At 38.0% G+C, this 16,426-nt stretch overlaps 1 protein-coding gene across 8 annotated transcripts in view; it reads right to left on the reverse strand.

Moving 5' to 3' along the window:
* PPP2R3A (protein phosphatase 2 regulatory subunit B''alpha) overlaps positions 1-16,426 on the reverse strand; it is a 213,003-nt gene that overhangs the window by 139,961 nt on the left and 56,616 nt on the right. The window lies entirely within an intron of this gene.

A 16,426-nucleotide genomic window follows, 5' to 3' on the forward strand; every position in this document is an offset into this window, starting at 1 on the left:
CATTTCGAAGAATTAAGCGTGCAACCTTTCAACACACCTGTCTATTTTCTGTCTAAGAACTGTGGTTCTGGAAGCTGTAGGTATCTACAAAAAGGGCAACATCTTATAAAGACAACTTAGAATTACAATGGTCAATTAGACAAGATCATTCATTTAAGAAGTTCATTTAAAAGCAAGGGTTCTCAAATCAAACAAACAGAACGGGATGCCTATTTTAATTGGCATGTGGGAGCCTCCAAAAGACTTCAAGATTCCAAAATAGCTCCATTGAAAGATTCATTGCAAAAGGTTAATGAAAAATTAAAGACACAAGAAGTACCCAAAACAAAAGCAACTCCTACTGCTCCCCTCTATCTTCCTTTATTTGAATACTCTCTCTAGTAATCCTGTGTGGATTGTTTTTCCACTCTGAAGAGAATACAAGAGGGTAAACAAAAGTCTGCCAAGTTAGTGGCCTTAAAACTGCAACAGCTCCAAGGCCAGAGACCTAAAACACCCGGGCCTCCCCCATTATACCATCATAGGGATCCATCATAAAAACACCAGCCCAGAAACTGGTGTCTCATTTGCAATCAATGGGGATCAGAAAAAAGATTGTCCTCAGACGTCTTGTCAAATTTCCTACACCAACTCAAATGCTCCTGTATCTACTGCTGAAGGAGAATCCCCATATGGGCCCCTCCCAGAGTTAATGGGACTCTGAGGGATCTCTAGTAGACTGCTACCAGTTATTCCCTTAAGCATTCTAAGGAAAAACTAAAATTAAAGAAAAACCTTGCTAAATTCTGGTAGATACTAGAACTATACTCTACTTTAAATCCCATTTGCTCCTGAGCCTGCATGTAAGAAAGATCTTAGGAAAACTGGCAGAAGCCAGCAAAGGGTGAGAATTCTTACCACAGTCATTTCTGGATCTCTGTAGTGTTCAGTAGAGAAAGGAAGGTAAAATTTCACTCTGTCCCCTCCTCCTTTCTTTTTCTTTTTTTTTTAAGATTTTATTTATTTATTTGTCAGAGAGAGAGAGAGAAAGACAGACAGACAGAGAGGGCACAGGCAGGGGGAGTGGCAGGCAGAGGGAGAAACAGGCTCTCCGCTGAGCAAGGAGCCCCATGTGGGACTCGATCCCAGGACCCTGGGATCATGACCCGAACTGAATGTAGACACTTAACTGACTGAGCCACCCAGGCACCTGTCCCTCCTTTCTAAATGCATACTCTTGTGAATTTGGTTTTGGGGTACCCACTGGTTGTCAATCCTTTCTCTCCTTATTTGTCTTCAGAACTTGGCTTAGCTTTCTGCCTGTCTTGCACACACAGGTTGTCTGTTACTGCGTATGCAGGCAGGTCAACCATCAGACTGGAAGCCCAATAAATGGCTGGAAAAAATATGGGTTGCACTCCATTTGTGGCTAGGGTTCTATCAACTGCTGCAAGCTCTTGGGGGGGGAGTTGTCTTTCTTTTGGCTATCATTGGGAGTGGCTCTGGATCTTGGGAGGGTAGTACCTTTTGCACCCTCTTGGGGATGCCTCTTGCATCCAAGAGGTTGTTCAGTATTGCCAGGAATATTTACTGTTTGTCCCAGCTGAAACCTGACAAGATATTTGAAAAGATTTTTTAAGTAGCTCTAAGGTCAGAAGTTGGCCAAATTGGAAGCTGATATTCAGAGCCTGATAGAACTTTTTCTTTAGACCTTCTCCCCTAGGCTAAATGAAATTATATACCTAGAGGGAAAGGAAAACATTCCAAAGACAATCAGCTCTCAATCTAGAACACAGAAATCTTTTGACCTCTGGCTTAATTGAAGATCTCCCTGATACAAAGTAGCAAACTGAAGATAATGTAGTTGGACGGGTGTGTCAATACCTTAATATCATTCAGGTTACAACTCAATTCTTTGAGGAATTAAAAGCAAATGTCCCACAAATGGAACCTTTACAAGAACAGAAAAAGCCCATCTATGCTTTTCACCAATTCTCAAAGCTCCCCTATTCATCTCAAAAGGCTTGTTCATATTGTAAAAATTCTGGCCTTAGAAAACAAGTCCTTTTTGGAGGAACTTGCATTCTTTCTCTGTGTCTTTGAGATGTAGCTGTTCTATCTGGTCTTTTCTAGGAACCAAGGTAATTCTTATGAGAAGGAGGGGGGAAAAAGGAAAGGCTATTTGGAAACTCAGTGAATGAAAAATCTTAAAAGTCTTCTCCACAAATATTAGCCGTCTGTGCAGGTAACCTTAAAATTTATCCCTTCTGCCAGAAACACAATTGGACCCAATTGTTTAAAAAACTAGTGAATTTTGCATTATCATACCTGTCTCATGGCTAAATTTTTAAAACAAAACCTGTAAGATCCCTATTTGTGTCTATCTGTATGTTTATGTATGTCTACAGTTATATGTTATAGATGGTTGATATTTTTCTACCTCAGACAGTATTGCCAAAATTAATTTGTAAAGAAGCTCTATGGGTTAAAAAAAAACTTAAGTGTTTATATAAATCAAGAATATACTCTAAGAAATACAGAAACTAACCCAAATGTTTTTCAAGTTCACATGATCTAGGATAATCTCTGGGGGGAAAACTAGTTTAAGTTTGTTGGTTTAACTAAAACAGGCATGTCTTTAGAACTGTCAATATTAAATATAATGCAGACATACAACTTTTATTCTTCCTAGGTTTACTAAAAGTCAAAGAGCTCATGCTATCTCTGTTGCAAAATCTGTCAACAAGAAAGATAATTTAAGATGATGGCTGTTTGATGAATGGATAAAGAAGATGTGGTATATATATACAATGGAATATTATGCAGCCATCAAAAGGAATAAGATCTTGCCATTTGCAACGACGTGGATGGAACTGGAGGGTATTATGCTGAGCGAAATAAGTCAAACAGAGAAAGACATGTATCATATGACCTCACTGATATGAGGAATTCTTAATCTCAGGAAACAAACTGAGGGTTGCTGGAGTGGGGGGTGGGGTGGGAGGGATGGGGTGACTGGGTGATGGACACTGGGGAGGGTATGTGTTCTGGTAAGCGCTGTGAATTGTGCAAGACTGTTGAATCTCAGATCTGTACCTCTGAAACAAATAATGCAATATATGTTAAGAAAGAAAAAAAAGAAGAAGAAGAATGTAGCAGGAGGGGAAGAATGAAGGGGGGGAAATCGGAGGGGGAGAAGAACCATGAGAGACGATGGACTCTGAAAAACAAACTGAGGGTTCTAGAGGGGAGGGGGTTGGGAGGATGGGTTAGCCTGGTGATGGGTATTGAGGAGGGCATGTTCTGCATGGAGCACTGGGTGTTATGCACAAACAATGAATCATGGAACACTATATCTAAAACTAATGATGTAATGTATGGGGATTAACATAACAATAAAAAAATTTAAAAATAAATAAATAAATAAAAAAATAAAAACCAAAAAAAAAAAAAAAAAGGTCTAGTCACAGAACTCAAAAAAAAAAAAAAAAAAAGATGATGGCTGTTTAATGCCTCATGAAATTTTCATAATTGTTAAGAAGAAGTAAATTAAATAGATGTAAGTGAAAGTTATAAATGGACTTTTCAATAATAATTATGCTTTACAGTATGTCTATTTAAAAATACTTTCCAAAATCTTTTTGGTAACTTGAAACCTTAAAATTATACTGAATTAAGTTAAATTATAGATATTCATTGAATATCTAGATCATTTCCAAGTAAATTACTGAAACATTATTTACATTATAAACATTTTTTTTACATTATTTATATCATAAACACAGGTTTATCTACTTTTGGCTTCCTTTTACAGAGTAACTAAAATAATTGGGTCTATTAGTAAACACATGTGCCACATTGAAAAATTTACTATAGGAAGAATATACTTCTAGAAATTATAAAGTGTGTTTATAAATTTGCTAGTTCACAGTCCACTATTGCTTATTTCTTAGTTTTTATCAGGAATTAAAGGTTCTAAGGGTTAGGAATTTTAATCAATATACATAATTAAAATTACTGAAATAATACGGGTAAAAAAAAGCTGTATATTAAAAATTGGTAAGGAAAGTAGAATGTGTCTTTTGGATAGGGTATGTAGGACATGAGGTTTTGTTGTTGTTTTTGCTTTTTTGGCAAAGGAAAAAAGAAAGTAATTTTGTTCAAAAGTAAAATAATTGTTCCAGAATAAGAAAAAAAAATTAGGACAAAATCTGAATGGATATAAAAGAGTTGTAGAAAGTGTATGGAAAAGGAATCCTAAGAAAGGAACTTTATGTGTGGTCAATCTAGCTAAGATTGGAATGGATTTATTTAAGTTAAAAAAATGAGTTAAAAAGTTTTAATATCTTTGATGCACTGATGCAAAACTAGAATTTGGTTTTCTCTCTGTTAAAAGGACAAAGTGTTTTCTTAGATTACTGGTCTGCTCTTAATAAAAAAAAAAAAAAATTAAACGAAGGTTTTTCTTTCCCTTTAAGTAATCTGCCTGGTCAGCAAAAACTTTTTTTACCAAAATAATTTACTATGTTTCACATTGTCTTTATCAGTCTTTGATTACTTAAGAAAACCCAGTCTTCTCAATATTAAAAGGGCTAAGTTTTGTTCACAACCATGTAACCTTATGTATTCACCTTTAAAATCTTCTACTGTCACTTTGGTTAAATAGACAAATATTATTTCATAATGACCTGTGATCCTATTTAATGTTCAGACCTTCTGACATCTTGATAACTTCCCCAAATCAAATTCTAAATGGAGTCTTTTTTACCTCAAAGTGACTTTAAGATTTGCCAGAGTCCCTTGAAAATCTCAAAGGATTTCTCTCACCTTGTCAAAAAGAGATGTTAAACTAATTCGGTTTATTTGGTATGTTAAATCACATAGGAAACATTGTCAAATATGTAATAAACCTTCTTAGATTGTATTTGTATGGATGCATGCTATTAATATAAGTGTTCTAGAAATTTTACGAAATTCCTAAAAATCTGATATGTCCTGGTATAATATTACCAGTCATAATTCCAGTTATCTTAAAATGTTGTATGTCACAGAAATAACCAAATTTCCCTGTCAATTCTAATATAGTGAATTCTCATCAGATCTTTAACCATGGGCATTTTTAAGTCTTCTGTCATTTATGGATAGTTGTTGTTTTACTCTATTGCTTTTTTAAGGGTGGGATTCAGGGAAAGGACCCTACCAGTACTCTGAACCACCAACAATGCTGCCAAATTACAAGGTATCAAACCTTGGGTGCCTATTTCACAACTGAAGAAGGCTCCACCAAACATCTGGTCCTATGCAAATGCCAGAGACCTCAAAATCCAATTGACTAGGAAAAAGTAGCTGACATTGGAGGCAGACTGCTTCCTCCCAAGACATCAGATCAAGAATGTTTCTTCCTTCCCTCTCCGACCATCTTTTTCCTAAATGTTATACCATGAAGGTATTTGATTCTTTTGTCCAACTTTTTCCTTGTCTAAGGCTGAAAAGATAATGACATTGTTCACATATTTCAGGCCACTGCTAAAACAGGTAATCCAAACTCCAACTACCTGCTGAATTTGCAAAGATGCTGATAATCCTGTAGTTCTTTCTGCCCATTACAAATTTTTCCCTGATTTCAATGCCTCAAGTTTTTCTGAAACAAGCTCACTGGATAAACATTTCTGGGGACATGGAGACACAGTTACACAAAATATATAAACATGCCAACTGGCTTAAAGAAGTATCTACCCTCTGGAAATAATTTCTTGACTTATTTGATTCTAGCTGGTTTGGGTTATGGGTACCCTGGCTCACTTGCACTGTCCAAACCACGGGATTGTTTTATTATTATATTATATTCATATGTTATTTATATAAATATTATATATATTTTTAGAGATTTTTTAAAGAGATTTTACTTATTATTTGAGGGAGAGAGAAACCGACTGAGCCACCCAGGTGCCCCAAATATTATATATTATAATAATTTTCTCCCTAATATACTGCATGCTCTCGAAAGTTTAAATGCATGTGGAGAGCCCCCGACCAGCTGACAGATGGTCTCTCTCAGACTGGAACGATAAAAGAGAACAGAAGAACAAAACCAGCTCCTAGAATAGGAGCCTGATATCATCTCTTGTGAAAACTATACCAAGACCTGAAGAGGTGATGGTAACTGAAAGATTGGTATTTTTGATCAAATCTCTAGAATGGTAAAAAGGATGATCAAACAAGGGGACTGGAGATAAATGTTTAGGCCCAAGATAGAGCTGTTCCCGCCAGGGGTGCCACCCAGCAAAGCAAAACTTAGATAACTGTATCCCTATAAATGCTCTGCTTGACCAGAAACACAGTATATTCACATAGCCAATTCTCGAATGCCAAGCCAACTCTGGGCCTTTTCAAGCCAGACAAGGCTGACTATGTGGCCCCAGCCAATCAGATGTTTTCTATTTAACTTTCTTTGTTCTTTATTCTTTAGCTTATAAAAGCTTTTTGCCTTATGCCCGATTTTGCAGTTCTCTGAAAAGAGACTGTCCACTTCATGAAGTGTTAAATAAAGTTTGTTTGTATCACCTAAATTGTCTTCTTTAATCACTTTTTGACGACTATAAATGATCTCTACTTCATTATTGAAATAGGTCTAGCTAAAGTTCACACTTGGCAATACTTTGATGGTAGTTTTACTCTTTATTATTGAAATTAATAAAGCTATTTCTTAAAAACATTGAAATTTTAATTTGTACTTTTTAGTAATTCACACAGGTTTTCCCCACAATTAGTTGAAATTTTTAAGGTTTCACTAGACTTAAATATTATAGTAGAGCTTTAAAAAAAAAAATCTTCATCTTTATTTACCTTAAATTCTTCTTTCATTAAAGAATCCTGCCCCGTCAAAACAGGAGAGGGAAAAGATGGTGGAGGAGTAGGGGACCCTATTCTAACCAGTCCCGGAATTGAGCTGGATATCTAAGAGACCACTCTGAACACCCACAAAATCAGCCTGAGATGTAAGAAGATAGATCTGGATCTCTACAAACAGAATATTGCAGGCATTTGGTTTCCAGGTATGAAGCGGGGAGCCGTGATTCCGCGGGCAGTTATCGGAGGATAAATGGAAGGGGGAGGGAGCCTGGCTGTGGGGATCCTACACCCCGGTGAGCCATAGCCTCCCCAGCAGACTGGTAGTGGCTGGGAAAGGACTTTAGGGCAGCCCCCCGGACTGAAACCCGGAGGGTGGGGCTGCACGAGCGAAGTGGGGGCAGCTGGCGGTTTTAGAAGCACAAAGGGCAGAGACATGCCCCAACCTGGATGAGAGGACTTGGAGCACTGCTGAAGGGTGCACAACCCAGGACGCTGCAGTTTATAGCAGCACGGACAGAAACGGAGATAGTGTGGCCTGGAGACCTCACTGATGAACAGACTGTGATCTCTCTGCTCTGAGGCAGAGGGTTGGAAACGGTGTCTTCTGCTCTGACTCGTGGAAGAGATGCGGAAAGCCGCCAGAGAACAAAAGCCCCAAAAAACCAGTTTTCACTGAGCCCATCCCCCACCACAGGGGGCAGGGCAACTCTGCCCAAACAGGGTTGCCTGAGTAACAGCACGGCAGGTCCCCCCGGCAGAAGACAGGCTGGGAAAACAAGAGGCCAGCAACCCTAAGGTCCCCATAAAATAGGTGCATCTTGCTTGGGTTGTGGTCAATAATTTGGACTCTATACATTCCCTCAACCACTCCTCAACAGAACTAGGAGGAGGAACCCCCCAAATAGGAAAGACTCAGAGACTATGACTTATGCCACAGATTTACAAATGGATTCAGATATAACCAAGATGTCAGAGATGGAATTCAGGCTAGCAATTGTGAAGACGATAGCTAGAATGGAGAAAGTGATTAATGGCAACATAGAGTCTCAAAGGGCAGAAATGAAAGCTGAATTGGCAGAACTTAAAAATGCTATCAATGAGATCCAATCCAATCTAGATAATCTAACAGCTAGGGTAAGCGAGGCAGAAGAACGAATTAGTGATTTAGAAGACTAATTAATAGACAAGAAGGGAAAAGAAGAGGCCAGGGAAAAACAACTCAGAATCCATGAAAATAGAATCAGAAATAAGTGACACCATGAAACGTTCCAATGTCAGAATTATTGGGATCCCTGAGGGGGTGGAGAGAGAGAGAGGACTAGAAGATATATTTGAGCAAATAGTAGCTGAGAACTTCCCTCATCTGGAGAATGAAACAAACATTCGTGTCCTAGAGGCAGAGAGGACCCCTCCCAAGATCAAGGAAAACAGGCCAACACCCTGGCATGTAATAGTAAAAACACGCAAATCTTAGAACCAAAGAAACCATCTTAAGGGCAGTTAGGGGATAGAGATTCCTTACGTACAGAGGGAGGAACATCAGAATAACGTCAGACCTATCCACAGAGACCTGGCAAGCCAGAAAGGCCTGGCAAGACATATTCAGGGTACTAAATGAAAAGAACATGCAGCCAAGAATACTTTATCTGGCAAGGCTTTCATTTAGAATGGATGGAGAGATGCAGAGTTTCCACGACCGGCAGAAGCTGAAAGAATATGTGACCACTAAGCTGGCCCTGCAAGAAATATTAAGGGGGGTTCTATAAAAGGAGAAAGACCCCAAGAGTGATATACAACAGAAATTTACAGGGACAATCTATAAAAACAACATCTTCACAGGCAACATGATGACAATTAATTCATATCTTTCAATAATCACTCTCAATGTGAATGGCCTAAACGCTCCCATAAAACAGCACAGGGTTGCAGATTGGGTAAAAAGACAGGACCCATCCATATGCTGTCTACAAGAGACTCATTTTGAACCTAAAGATACATCCAGACTGAAAGTGAAGGGATGGAGATCCATCTTCCATGCCAGCAGACCTCAAAAGAAAGCTGGGGTAGCAATTCTTATATCAGACAACTTAGATTTTAAACTAAAGACTGTAGTTAGAGACACAGAAGGACACTATATCATTCTTAAAGGGTCTATCCAACAAGAAGATCTAACAATTGTAAATATCTATGCCCCCAACATGGGAGCAGCCACCTACATAAGCCAACTGTTAACCAAAATAAAGAGTCATATTGATAACAATACGTTAATTGTAGAAGACCTCAATACTCCACTCTCAGCAACAGACAGATCATCTAAGCAGAAAATTAACAAAGAAACAAGAGCTTTGAATGACACACTGGACCAGATGGATCTCATAGATATATACAGAACATTCCACCCTAAAACAACAGAATACTCATTCTTCTCCAGCACACATGGAACCTTCTCCAGAAGAGACCACATACTGGGTCACAAATCAGGTCTCAACCGATACCAAAAGACTGAGATTATTCCCTGCATATTCTCAGACTATAATGCTTTAAAACTGGAACTGAATCACAAGAAAAAATTTGGCAGAAATTCAAACACTTGGAAGCTAAAGACCACTCTGCTCAAGAATGTTTGGGTCAACCAGGAAATCAAAGAAGAACTTAAACAATTCATGGAAAACAATGAGAATGAAAACACATCAGTCCAAAACCTATGGGATACTGCAAAGGTGGTCCTAAGGGGGAAATACATAGCCATCCAAGCCCCACTCAAAAAATAGAAAAATCCCAAATTCACCAACTAACTTTATACCTTAAAGAACTAGAGAAAAAGCAACAAACGATGTCTAAGCCACGCATCAGAAGAAAAATAATTAAGATTAGAGCAGAAATCAATGAATTAGAAACCAGAAACACAGTACAGATCAACGAAACCAGAAGCTGGTTTTTTGAAAGAATTAATAAGATCGATAAACTGCTGGCCAGACTTATCCAAAAGAAAAGAGAAAGGACCCAAATTAATAAAATTATGCATGAAAGGAGAGAGATCACGGAAACAATTATTAGAAATTATTATCAATAACTATATGCCAATAAATTGAGCAACCTGGATGAAATGGAGGGCTTCCTGGAAACCTATAAACTCCCAAGACTGAAACAGGAAGAAATCGACAACCTGAATAGGCCAATAACTAGTAACGAAATTGAAGCGGTGATCAAAAACCTCCCAAAAAACAAGAGTCCAGAACCTGATGGATTCCCTGGGGAATTCTACCAAATTTTCAAAGAAGAAATAATACCTATTCTCCTGAAGCTGTTTCAAAAATAGAAACAGAAGGAAAGCTTCCAGACTCATTCTATGAGGCCAGCATTACCTTAATCCCCAAACCAGGCAAAGACCCCATCAAAAAGGAGAATTCCAGACTGATATCCCTGATGAATATGGATTCCAAAATCCTCAACAAAATCCTAGCTAATAGGATCCAACAATACATTAAAAGGATCACCCACCACGACCAAGTGGGATTTATCCTCGGGACGCAAGGGTGGTTCAACATTCGCAAATCAATCAATGTGATAGAACACATTAATAAGAGGAGAGAGAAGAACCATATGGTCCTCTCAATTGATGCAGAAAAAGCATTTGACAAAATACAACATCCTTTCCTAATTAAAACTCTTCAGAGTATAGGGATAGAGGGAACATTCCTCAAGTTCACAAAATTCATCTATGAAAACCCACAGCAAGTATCATCCTCAATGGGGAAAAGCTAAGAGCCTTTCCCTTAAGATCAGGAACACAAGGATGCCCACTCTCGCCACTATTGTTCAACATAGTACTAGAAGTCCTAGCAACAGCAATCAGACAACAAAAAGAAATAAAAGGTATTCAAATTGGCAAAGAAGAAGTCAAACTCTCTCTCTTTGCAGATGTCAGGATACTTTATGTGGAAAATCCAAAAGACTCCATCCCCCAAATTACTAGAACTCATCCAGCAATTCAGTAATGTGGCAGGATACAAAATCAATGCACAGAAATCAGCTGCTTTCTTATACACTAACAATGCAACTGTAGAAAGAGAAATTAGAGAAATGATTCCATTTACAATAGCACCAAAAACCGTAAGATACCTCGGAATAAACCTAACCAAAGAGGTAAAGGATCTATACTCTAGGAACTACAGAACACTCATGAAAGAAACTGAAGACACAAAAAGATGGAAAAGCATTCCATGCTCATGGATCGGAAGAATAAACATTGTTAAAATGTCTATGCTACTCAGAGCAATCTATACTTTCAATGCCATCCCGATCAAAATTCCAATGACATTTTTCAAAGTGCTGGAACAAACAATCCTAAAATTTGTATGGAATCAGAAAAGATCCCGAATCGCCAAGGAGATGTTGAAAAAGAAAAACAAAGCTGGGGGCATCATGTTGCCCAATTTCAAGCTACATTACAAAGCAGTGATCACCAAGACAGCATGGTACTGGCACAAAAACAGATATACAGACCAATGGAACAGAATAGAGAACCCAGATATGGACCCTCAACTCTATGGTCAAATAATCTTTGACAAAGCAGGAAAAAACATGCAATGGAAAAAAGACAGTCTCTTCAATAAATGGTGCTGGGAAAATTGGACAGCCACATGCAGAAGAATGAAACTCGACCATTCTCTAACACATTCACAAAGATAAACTCAAAATGGATGAAAGACCTCAATGTGAGACAGGAATCCATCCAAATTCTAGACGAGAACATAGGCAGTAACCTCTTTGACATTGCCCACAGCAACTTCTTTCAAGATACATCTCCAAAAGCTAGTGAAACAAAAGCAAAAATGAACTTTTGGGACTTCACCAAGATAAAAAGCTTCTGCACAGCAAAGGAAACAGTCAACAAAACAAAGAGGCAACCCACAGAATGGGAGAAGATATTTGCAAATGACACTACAGATAAAGGGCTAGTACCCAAAATCTATAAAGAACTTCTGAAACTCAACATCCAAAAAACAAATAATGAAGTCAAAAAGTGGGCAGAAGATATGAAAAGACACTTCTCTGAAGAAGACATACAAATGGCTAACAGACACATGAAAAAATGTTCATCATCAGTAGCCATCAGGGAAATTCAAATCAAAACCACACTGAGATACCACCTTACACCAGTTAGAATGGAAAAAATGGACAGGGAAAGAAACAACAAATGTTGGAGAGGTTGTGGAGAAAGGGGAACCCTCTTACATTGTTGGTGGGAATGCAAGTTGGTACAGTCACTTTGAAAACAGTGTGGAGGTTCCTCAAAAATTTAAAAATAGAGCTACCCTATGACCCAGCAATTGCACTACTACCCAAAGACACAGATGTAGTGAAAAGAAGGGCCATATGCACCCCAATGTTCATAGCAGCAATGTCTGCAATAGCCAAACTGTGGAAAGAGCCGAGATGCCCTTCAACAGATGAATGGATAAAGAAGATGTGGTCCATATATACAATGGAATATTACTCAGCCATCAGAAAAGATGAATACCCAACTTTTACATCAACATGGATGGGACTGGAGGAGATTATGCTAAGTGAAATAAGTCAAGCAGAGAAAGTCAATTATCATATGGTTTCACTTATTTGTGGAACATAAGGAATAACATGGAGGACATTAGGAGAGGGAAGGGAAAAATGGCGGGGGGGATTTGGAGGGAGAGATGAACCATGAGAGACTATGGACCTGAGAAACAAACAGGGTTTTAGAGGGGAGGGGGGAGGGGGGATTGGTTAGCCCGGTGATGGGTATTAAGGAGGGCACGTACTGCATGGAGCACTGGGTGTTATATGAAAACAATGGATCGTGGATAACTACATCAAAAACTAATGATGTATTGTATGGTGACTAACATAACATAATAAAATTAAAAAAAAAAACCATTTACATCTAATATAAAAAAAAACAATGATAATGATAATTAAAAAATACTAAATAAAGATCTGAAGCAAATATGATAAAACGTTAATATTTGACAAAGTTATGTGGTAGGTAATAAGGAGTGCTTTTTCTGTCATTCCCTATACTTTTCTATTTAAAACAGGGATTGATGAAATAAACTCTGTGGGCCAAATGTGGACCACTACCTGTTTTTTAAGGCTTGGGGCTAAGAATAGTTTTACATTTTTTCTTTTTTTAAGATTTTATTTATTTATTTGAAAGAGAGAGAGAGAGCACAAACAGGGGGAGCAGCAGAGGGAAAGGGAGAAACAGGCTCCCCGCTGAGCAGGGAGCTTGATGTGGGGCTCGATCCCAGGACCCTGGGATCATGACCTGAGCCGAAGGCAGACGCTTAACCAACCGAGCCACCCAGGTGCCCCTAGTTTTACATTATTAAAGCGTTGTTTAAAAAAAAAAAAATACAAAGAACACTATGTGACAGAGAACTCATGACCTTGCAAAGCCTTAGATATTTACATCTGGCCCTTTATAGAAAACATCTGCCAACTCCTGATTTAAAATATTTCATAAGAAGCAAAGAAAGATTAAAAAAAAAAAAGAATAAGCAGGAAGGCAACTGAGTCAAGAAAAATGGTTTTATTTTCTTGCATTAAGTATCTTCAGGAATTAAACATTTTATATTACCTTTCTCTTTAAATTGGCTTTTCAGAAATTATTTTTTCAACTTTTATCAAGGAGAAATCTCATCAAATTTTCTTCTTTTCTGGGGCGCTGGGTAAAAAAATTTTTTAAATTTTATTCTATTTAAAAAATTTTATTCTAGGGGCGCCTGGGTGGCTCAGTTATTAAGCATCTGCCTTGGGCTCAGGTCATGATCTCAGGGTCCTGGGATCGAGCCCCGCATCGGGCTCCCTGCTCCGCGGGAAGCCTGCTTCTCCCTCTTCCACTCCCCCTGCTTGTGTTTCCTCTCTTGCTGTGCTCTCTCTGGTCAAATAAATAAATAAAATCTTTAAAAAAAAAAAATAAATAAATAAAGTTTTATTCTATTCTATGATCTTACAAATAATTTTATTCTATTCTATGATAAGGGGACTTATTTAAAAGAGTGATGGGAGAGTCTTTTTTTAAATTTTGTGTTTAAATTCAATTTAGTCGGGGCACCTGGGTGGCTCAGTCGGTTAAGTGTCTGCCTTTGGCTCAGGTCATGATCCCGGGGTCCTGGGATCGAGCCCCGCATCAGGCTCCCTGCTCAGCAGGGAGCCTGCTTCTCCCTCCCCTCCCCGCTCATGCTCTCTCTCCCTATCTCTGTTGCTCTCTCTCTCTCTCAAATAAATAAAAAATTATTTAAAAAAATAAATTCAATTTAGTTAACATATACTGTATTATTAGTTTCAGGAGTAGGATTTAATGGTTCATCAGTTGCATATAACACCCAGTGCTCATTACATCAAGTGCGCTCCTTAATGCCCTTTACCCAGTTACCCCATCCTCCACCTACCTCCCCTCCAGCAACTCTCAGTTTGTTTCCTAGAGTTAAGAGTCTCTTATGGTTTGCCTCCTTCTCTGTTTTCATCTTATTTTATTTTTCCTTCCCTTCCCCTATGTTCATCTATTTTGTTTCTTAAATTCCACATGAGTGAAATCATACGGTATTTGTCTTTCTCTGACTTATTTTGCTTAGCATAATTCCCTCTAGTTCCATCCACGTCATTGCAAATGGCAAGATTTCATTCTTTTTGATGGCTGAATAGAATTCCATTACATATATATACCACTTCTTCTTTATCCATTCATCCGTCAATGGACATCTGGGCTCTTTCCATATTTCGGCTATTGTGGACATTGCTGCTATAAACATTAGGGTGCATGTGCCCTTTTGAATCACTTGTTTTGTATCCTTTGGATAAATACTTGGTAGTGCAATTGCTGGGTAGTTCTGTTTTTAACTTTTTGAGGAATCTCCATATTGTTTTCTAGAGTGGCTGCATCAGTTTGCATTCCCACCAACAGTGTAAGAGGGTTCCCCTCTCTATGGGCGAGTGTTTTAATAAGATTTTGATCTCAGTCCATACTTGTTAAAAAATTGGAAAGCATAGAGCCCAGTGTGGGATTTTTAGTTGGGCATACTTAGATTGGGAAGGTTAGAGGGGGGACATGCTCATAAGCTGTTAACCAGGGACATAGGAGAGATGCTACATAGGATTTACTCTTGGCCTCAGGCTCACATTTTCTACTTTCTGCAGCTCATTTCCTTTAGAAGAATTTTCCCCCCTTTTTTCAGAGAAGATAATGGGGGAGGAGGGTCAAATAAAATTCAAAACACTGTATTACAGTAAGTTTATGCTTATAATGGTTGTTAGACATTGGAATAGGTCAGCAGAAAAGGTGAACATTTTTTTTTGTAATGAGCAGACAGGTTATTGAGGGGAAAATAGTGAGATAATACATCTAAATGTCTTAGCATGCCTTAGTTCACAAGAACGGTTAGTTCTTATGTTATTACATTTTGAGATTGCTGTATTGTATTTTCTTTATAAAATATTAAGCACATCAGTATTGCCTGTGTACGTGAAAGCATTTTTTTTATTTTTGTAACTAATTTCCAGTTTCTTGCCCCCAGTATTGACCAAATTAACTAAAGTTATTACCAACTGTGAATCAACGAATGAGGAGACTCACAGAAATGCTCAGTGAATGTTTGAGAATATTTAGACCCAAATCATCATTTTGTAACCTGAAGTATATACAGTTTTAAACCTAAGTACTTGTCACTGGTAACTAAAAATGTGCACAGCACAGCCACAAAATAAATACAATGTAAAAATTATTCATCTGATCACAATATACCTTTTTTTCCTACTTAAATGAAAATATTAATGAGTATGTTAATATTAACACTAACTTACTTTTTAACTTGCCCACATATATGCCATCTTAATATCCAATTTTTAAAAAACTTACTAAAGATACAAAAAGGCATAAAAATAATATGAAAAATACTTATGATCCACCACCAGATTATGAAATTACTAATGACTAACACTACTGAGGTCCCCTGTACATCCTTCCTCAGTTCCACCTCTCTTCTTTCCCTGGGGATTAATCATTGTTCTGGACATTATATTTGGTGTATCCATGTATTTCTTCATACTTTTTGCACAATGTACATATCTCTAAATAATTCATATCATTTTACAACTTGTTTTGTTAATTGGCTTTATGTCTGAATTCATACATGTTGACATATATGGTACATCATTCATATGGTAGAGACAGTGCTCACCAAGTATATTCTATGTGCTTCCCTATGCTCCTTAGCTTTGGGGCTGGAATCACTGGACTGTGAGTGCAAAGGAAGTGTGTCCCAGGTGGGAATAAGGCAGTGAAAAGCAACAAGTCTTACTTTCCCTTCCTTGGTGAATCCATAAGCCATATTCCAGATGGAGCAATGGGGCAGTTGTAGAAACACGGAGCACTTATCACCCTGAGCCCGAGTGAGGTGGAGCAGAGCCTATCGCCAACCCATGTTAGAGATATAAAATGAACAAGAAATAACTAGTTACCGTGCTAAGACATACACACAAGTGGGAAGATAACTGCTTTTCTGGGATTAAGGCAAAACTATCAGTAGCAGGGTAAAGTCAAAGCCTTTTGAAAATA

This window comes from Halichoerus grypus, chromosome 1, assembly GCF_964656455.1.
Source record: "Halichoerus grypus chromosome 1, mHalGry1.hap1.1, whole genome shotgun sequence".
Taxonomy (NCBI): Eukaryota; Metazoa; Chordata; class Mammalia; order Carnivora; family Phocidae; genus Halichoerus; species Halichoerus grypus.